Source organism: Mycteria americana, chromosome 7 (genome assembly GCF_035582795.1).
Source record: "Mycteria americana isolate JAX WOST 10 ecotype Jacksonville Zoo and Gardens chromosome 7, USCA_MyAme_1.0, whole genome shotgun sequence".
NCBI classification, from domain to species: domain Eukaryota; kingdom Metazoa; phylum Chordata; class Aves; order Ciconiiformes; family Ciconiidae; genus Mycteria; species Mycteria americana.
The window spans coordinates 45493969-45501225 of record NC_134371.1 but is presented as its reverse complement, the minus strand read 5'-3'; positions in this window follow the sequence as shown (position 1 = coordinate 45501225).

Below are 7257 nucleotides of genomic sequence, written 5' to 3'. Positions count from 1 at the left end.
GAAACAGGCTGAAGACCAAGTGCCTCCAGTCACTCGAAAGGCTTGCCATAAGTCTACTAATGCACACCCCGGCATAGCTTATTGCTATGTCTCTTTAAATTAAAATTTCATGCAATCTACCCTTTCATGGTGAAAAATACTTCCTAGAAGAAAAATGTAAAATATTTGGAGGAGGTATACGAAAAATTAGATAGATTAGAACATGAAATCTCCTCCTCCGTTCAGCATTGCATTGTTTATGTCTGCAGGTTCTCCAGACTAACTGGACATTTCCAAGTATTAAATCTGGTGTAAAAGGAATGCTGTTGATTTGACTTTTCTTAACTGACTAACTTAAAAAACAAAAACAAAACAAGAAAACCCAACCCAACCCAACCCCCCCACTTTGCTATTAGAAGATCCTGTGAGCATTGTTTTCCCTAAAATTACTGTACAAATCTTTCAGGTCACAGTAAACACTTGAGTTTGTTTACATATTTATTGACCCTTTGAGGTAAGAGTTTTTCAAAAGGAACCTGAATCACTATGGTCTGCCCTTGCAGTTAGCTCAAGAAAATTGACAGTTGTGCCATGCACAGCCAAATGAAAATGCCTACTGAATCTTTAAACATAGAATTATTGGTAACATGTAAAAAAAATTTGTAAAAGGAAGACACTAGTAGAAAACCATATTAATTTCTGTCTCTGTCTTCCTTTTTGCTTTTCAATGGCTCTCTGTCTACAGCCACTTTCAGCGCTTCCCTGAGTGGTCAGCAAAGATCCTATTTAAATCACACTGCAAGGAGATGAATTAGTTTTTAGACATTATGTGCTATTCTGTCATACCTTTTTAAGGGCATTTTCTGGTTAGATTTACAATGAATTGAATTGCAGACACTAACCTCTGTTTTGAAAGGAGGGTTTAATACCACATGCATTCAATTAATACCTTCCTTGCGCAGATATCCTATTCACAGCCTATACTGAAACTTGGAAGCTGTAGAACTGTTGTTTCTTTTCAGTTATCTTTCAAGAATTATTCTGCTGGCTGGGTTTGGGACGACGTTTCTGGCATTTAGCCCATCTGTTCTAATCTATTTTTATCGCACTTGTCTGAGCAGCCTGATACAGTATCCTACTTCACACTTTCCTGCTCCTCTTGTTTGACTCTTTCCTTTCCTCTTGTCCTCCTTACCTTTCCTCAGAGACCTTCTGATAAGGTTGCCCCCGCGTTGCTTTGCATCTCGTCTGGAGTGACTGCTTTGCCTTTCTTGCTAATGTTAACTAACGTGTGTACGTTAAGGAGGATGACACTATGAGAAGAGTGGGAAGGTGGCACGAAAATGTTCCATGGCAGTTATGGATGGTCAATAAGAATTGAAAGAGGTGATGCAAAGGAAAGTGAGATTCTCTGGAATAGAAAACTTAAATGACGGCTTTTCATAAAATATGTAGTTAGAGCACTTTGTCTCATTTGCCAACTAATGTGGAAATAGACCTCACTTTTTTTTTTCCTTACCATCTTAAATTTGCTTAACTGAAGTATGAATTAATTAGTGCTGGGCAGAAAGGAAAACTCAGTTCAACAGAAACGATGCATGAACTTGCATCAAATTTCCAGACTGGTTTTCTCAGAAAGAACCTTGAAAACAAGGGTTGTTTTTAGGTGTAAATAATTTGTTTTAATATGCTCATCCTTTTAAAATCCACCACTTTAAAACAGACTTTTGTGAGGTCTTTAAAAACTCCAAAAAGAAGCCAAATAAAATTTAAATGTTTCTTACCCCCCCAATTAAATGTTTTTATTTTGCCATGAAAACTGAGAACATACGCATTTTCAGTCAATCCTGAAGTAGCAATTAACTTCAGTGCCTATTTTCAGACAGTGATTGAAAAACCAATTATTTATACAGCCCTACAGTTAAATGGGCTTTTTTGTATGGTAAAGTGCTGCAAGTTCTTTTTATTAATTATACCTGACATACTGTTTTATATTTAGTGTTTCTCAAATTTTTTCTAAAGATCAACTACCATCATCAACTGAGCAGTTTAAGGCTTCATTGCATAGCGCGCAGGAAAACTATGAAGAGTCCTTCAAAGCACGTAAGTACAGTGGTTTTTACTCTAACTGCAACAACACATGATTGAAAGCAAAATTTCAAAGGCATATTTGCAACCTAACATACAGTATAAATCTAAATAGTTGAGATAGCTTGATTATGCATAAGCAGTCAGAACCCATTGTGGCTTTCACAGTCATGTGCCAGGGCTGGCTCATAGAAGAACTCAAATTATAAACTGAACGTATTTGCTATGGAACAATCAAGAGAATATAAACATGATCTTTGGAAACTATTTTCACATTAACATTTTTAGACTTAGAATAAATTTCTAAGTTTCTCTTTCGCAACAATGTAGTGTATATTTGACACCTGGATCTTTGGTTTGGAAACATCGGGCTTTTTCCTTTTTTATCTGAATGATTATCCATTTGAGAATATAAATTGGAAGTTACAAAAATAATATTTGTAACTATTTTCATATTATTATGAAAACCAGACCCCATCTTGCAAGCAAGGATTAAAAGAGAACAGGCAGGGGGAAAAAAAACCCCACAGCCCTATTTCTGGGTAGTTGCTCATTCTGCTAAGAGTTTCAGATCCACAACCACGGTATCAGTAATATATGGTTTGGAATATAATAGTGTATTATCATGGGCCCATCAAAGATTTCCCAGCTCTGCAACAGTAGCTAGAGTCTAACTCATTTTGAAATTTATTTTGAAATCAGTACAACTGAGATGTCTGAAGAGCTCTGCAAATCTAGACCTAAGTGATTATTACCTCTCACAGAAATTCAGAACCAACAGAAATGTGTGATATCTGGTAAGAGGTAGCATTCGAATAAGTTCTGATAACAGGACTTTTTCTGAACGTGTTTTATATTTGTTTTTAAGGCAGTTATTCTTGCATCAACACCAGGGCAACAGTAATATCTGAAAGGCCACAGATACAGTGATCTCCCTCTAATATTAAAAGGTGAGTATTATTCAAGAGAAGGATTCACTGACCTAGCACTGGGGGAGCTACAGACAGCACTTAGGGCTGTCTTGTCTTTATGCCCTTTTCTAATCATCCAAGAAGGAGTTTGTACCAATAACTGTACTGTTGAGTGCCAAGAGCCTTCTCGGTACTCAGGCAAAACTCCCATTTGAAAGCCCAAAAGGGCTTCTGCTCATAGAGGAGGGCAGCATCAGGAACCTAAAGTGATAGGAAAAGATGTATTTGGAATAAGGCCTCAAATACTGTGTTTCTTTTACAGTGTATCTCCACATCTAATCCAAACAGAATTGATCCCATGTGAAAAATGGGGGAGAGGATGTGGCAAAACTGTTCAGTCACATAATAAGGAGATTAGCTCTATGGAAAATAGTGTCTATCATGAATTCATCTAACTGGAGAGAATTTAGATAGAAAGCTTTTATGAGGTTGGTTTTTTTTTTAGGCTAGTAATGAAATCTAGGATGAATAACACTCCATCTAGAATGTGTGAAAGTATACGTGTATCTTGACATCTTAAAGGAGTATTTTAAGCTATATAGATTCTGTCTAGAGTTACAGCTTAAAAAAAAAAAATCCAACACATTCAATCATTAATTACAAGTAGTTATTATTGTACATTTTTTGTTATAGTAAAATAAGAAGGCTTAGGATAGAGTCTGAGCAGCTGTTCTAAATGCTTTCAGATCTGTGGAAAAGTTCCTGTTGGTTTGAATGGGCAACACTCAGGTGCGTTTTAGCCATCGGCTGTAGGTTTATAGGGCTCTGCCTATTATTTCTAAGGAGCCCAAGAAAAGAAGTTTAGAAAAGCTGATACTGCATTCAGTATAGTTCACTGAAGTTTTTCTGGGGTCTACAGATTCAGAGAAGCTGTAACCTTAGGCTTTAAATTACTATATAGCAAAAAGGAGGGCAATACGCAGTAGCTTCCAGCATGTGTTACAGCCTTGGGATCTTTTGCAATACATGTACCTGTTTGTGTATATAAGGTGGAGAAATACTTGCAAATATAAACTTGTAAATGACAATAATACCAGGATTACGCTTTGACTGTATTTTAGCTTTATTATAGAGATCTTACAGTGATTCTTATCGTATAATTTGCACCACTGTAATTCTAAATGTTTCATTTCTTAAGAGATGGATTTTTCTCCCCTTTACTCACATTTAACAACATTGTGGTGCCTGTGAACAGCCTAGACTAAATTGGCTAACCACGTCGTGAGGTGCTAGTAAATGTAAAGAATACAGAATTTAGCTCGATGTGGTGCGACTCAACTTTTTTTGCACCACATAACACGTTACAAAGACGTTTCATGCTTATTTGTATGTGTGTTAAATTGTTTTGGGTGGAGCAGACCAACCTTCAGAATGAGAATGTAATGCAAAATTTTTCAATACAAAGGGTTTTAAAGAGATGTTATTGTTTTAAAGAGCATGGATTAATTCTTTGGGTAAAATATAATCCATTTCCTTGTATGTTCCCTAGCTCAGTAAAAGTACTTGGAGAAATTTTTATAAAATGAGAAAGCGTGGTTTAGTAACAGAGAAAGTAATCTCTGAGCTGATGACAAGCACAAGGAATAGATGGCAGCTGGAAGAAGTTATAAGCTGGTAAAAGTAAGCAGGCAGAATGAAATTTGCAGTTCTTTCCCAACAGCTAGTATTCCAAGTACAATGTTGTATAGAAAGACGCTTCTTCTACAGCAGTGGAGCCACGCAATAGCATAGCAAGACCAAGCTCTGAGCACACGTTAGGTTTTTTTGCAAACCACTTTGTGTGTATGTGCGTGGACAACAGACTACTAAAAAAAAATGGAGAGAAGCATGACAGTCTCCTCTATCTCTCTGCGACTGGAGCTGTACCTATCTTTAGATTTTTGATGTATATGGCGACGGTGTGATTACGGTAATTAATTTGATCAGAAAAAAACCACCTGGCTTCACATCTTGGCTTTGCATGCAGTCAGTACGCTACAAAAGAATATATTGATTTGTAAAGTATAACTCTGAAAAGAAGAAACAGAAGCACGAAAACTTTTTATAGTATGATAAATTTCCATTACAAAAAGAAATTAATCCTGTAGCCCTGACTGTAATGCTTATAGACTTACTGCAAAGGTCAAGTTGTCCTCTTTAAAGACAGGTGGAAAAAAGGACCTTGATCACCTCAAAAAGTGGATCAACACAGGCTTATCTAGGTGCTCCAATAGGATCTTGGTAAGGTGGTTAAAAAAACCTGTCAGATGACATACTTGAGTCACATCAGAAATTTGCTATATCTGCCACATGATAGCTTATTCTGACACCTAAACAGCCTATCTTTGCTTAAGCAGAGAGGTGGACAGATGACCTCTGTAAGTCCCCTTCAACCCCCCCCCCCCCCCCGCCATGAAAATTTCCTATCGTTCTAAACATACCTTTGTGCAGAGAGGCTATTGCTGACTTTATCTAAAACAAACTTCAGGGTAGGCTTAAATTTGGCAACGTGGAACGCTAATTTGCTAAGGCTGCGGAGAACCTGAGCTGCTCTTTTGATATACTAGATCCCAGATATTCTACTGCACATATTATATAGAATTTCACCTAAAATTTCCTGTACGGCTCCTTAGAAGCATGTGTTTCTGAGAAGGAAAGATGCTATAGCATACCGGGTAACCAAGGTGGGGGTGTTTTTGTCATTAAGCTCTAAGAATTATGATAGTAGGCCATTCATCTGGCTAAAATGAGATTTTTTTCAACTGTTGCTGCTCCTTTCCTTAAAAGCGGTTGAACCAGCGTTTCAAAAGTCATTGTCACTTTTTGAAGCATCAAAATTTCTATAGATAAAAGACAGACTTTCTGTTTCAGGCTATTTGTTGATATTATTTTCATTATGGGATAGATTTGTCTTTGTGGCAATGCATACAGAACAAAGCTTGAAAAACTGTGTATTTCATTTCTTGCAGAGGTTCTTGGTGTGGAATCCAGAGTGATACTCTACCTACCCATCTCCACTTCATCTGACATTAATGGAAGTGTCTTTCTAACACGGCTCTGAACTAAGGAAGTATCATCTGGTTCTATATGCAACTGAGGCAGAGAGGAATTGCTCTCCAAGGCCATAGCAAAGAATCTTTTACAGGGTAGGTTGCTGATTTGCTCCAGGGCCTTTCCTATGACAGTTTATTACTACCAAATTTCTGAGGATCTGTTAATTTGGTAGCATTACAAAATTTCTGCTTGTTCTTTTCTTTTCTTTTTTTTTTAACTTCTAGTTTTTATAGGCAGAAAATCTGAATCAAAGCCACGTTGTCTCCTCCTGTTTGCCAAGTCTGCAAGTACTAATTTAAGTGATAACTACAAGAGCTGAAGTAGTTGCTTGTGGGACGGTGACTTCCAAATTTCACAACAGTACTGTTTCAAATGTCAAACTTGTTAACTGTTGAAGTAAAGATTTCTAACTTCTTCATCCATGGTAGAGAAATCCTGTAATTTTGGAATTTGGTATCCTTTGCATTAACCCTGATGTTGTACGACACAAGTTTCCTGAGGCTTATAGATTGCTCTGCATTTAAAACAAACAGTAAACCCCTAATCTGTCCTTGCCAAGACGATTTTTAATTCTTTTAGGATTACAGGAAGACTACTTGTGTGAGTAAAATGAGTTCTGTTTGCAATCTGCAGTTTCCATTGCTGCAATACAGTTATTTTTTAATTTATGAAAAAATAAGCAGAATTAGTTCAGTATAGCTCCGTATGATCTACTATCTTTCTCTCTCCTATATAGCAGAAAATTTCCTGCAACACAAACTTTTTCAACGATGGAAATTTTTAAGTTCATACTAGAGGCGTTCTTTAAAATACTGAATTGTTTTAACTAGGTATTAATTTACTAAGAATGTATTTCATTGATTTTAATTCTTCTACCATTCTCCTATATAGTTGTTTACATGCATATTTTGCTAATAGGGTTTTATTTAATTGACCTTTTGAAGTATTCCAGTATGGATTTTAGTAGTTGAGAATTCTTAAAAACCCTTTTTAGTTATATCAAACAAATGAAAGACCAAAGGCTTAAAAATTAACAGGAGAAGGATGAAGTAATTCTATGTACTTGAAAATGGGTATGTTGAAAAAGTGCTGAAATTCAAAATATTAAAAGTATCAGTGTAACATTCTCCACCACACCAAAAAATGCTTGTAATTTGTTGTTTAATCTTGAATTGCAATATGCTGT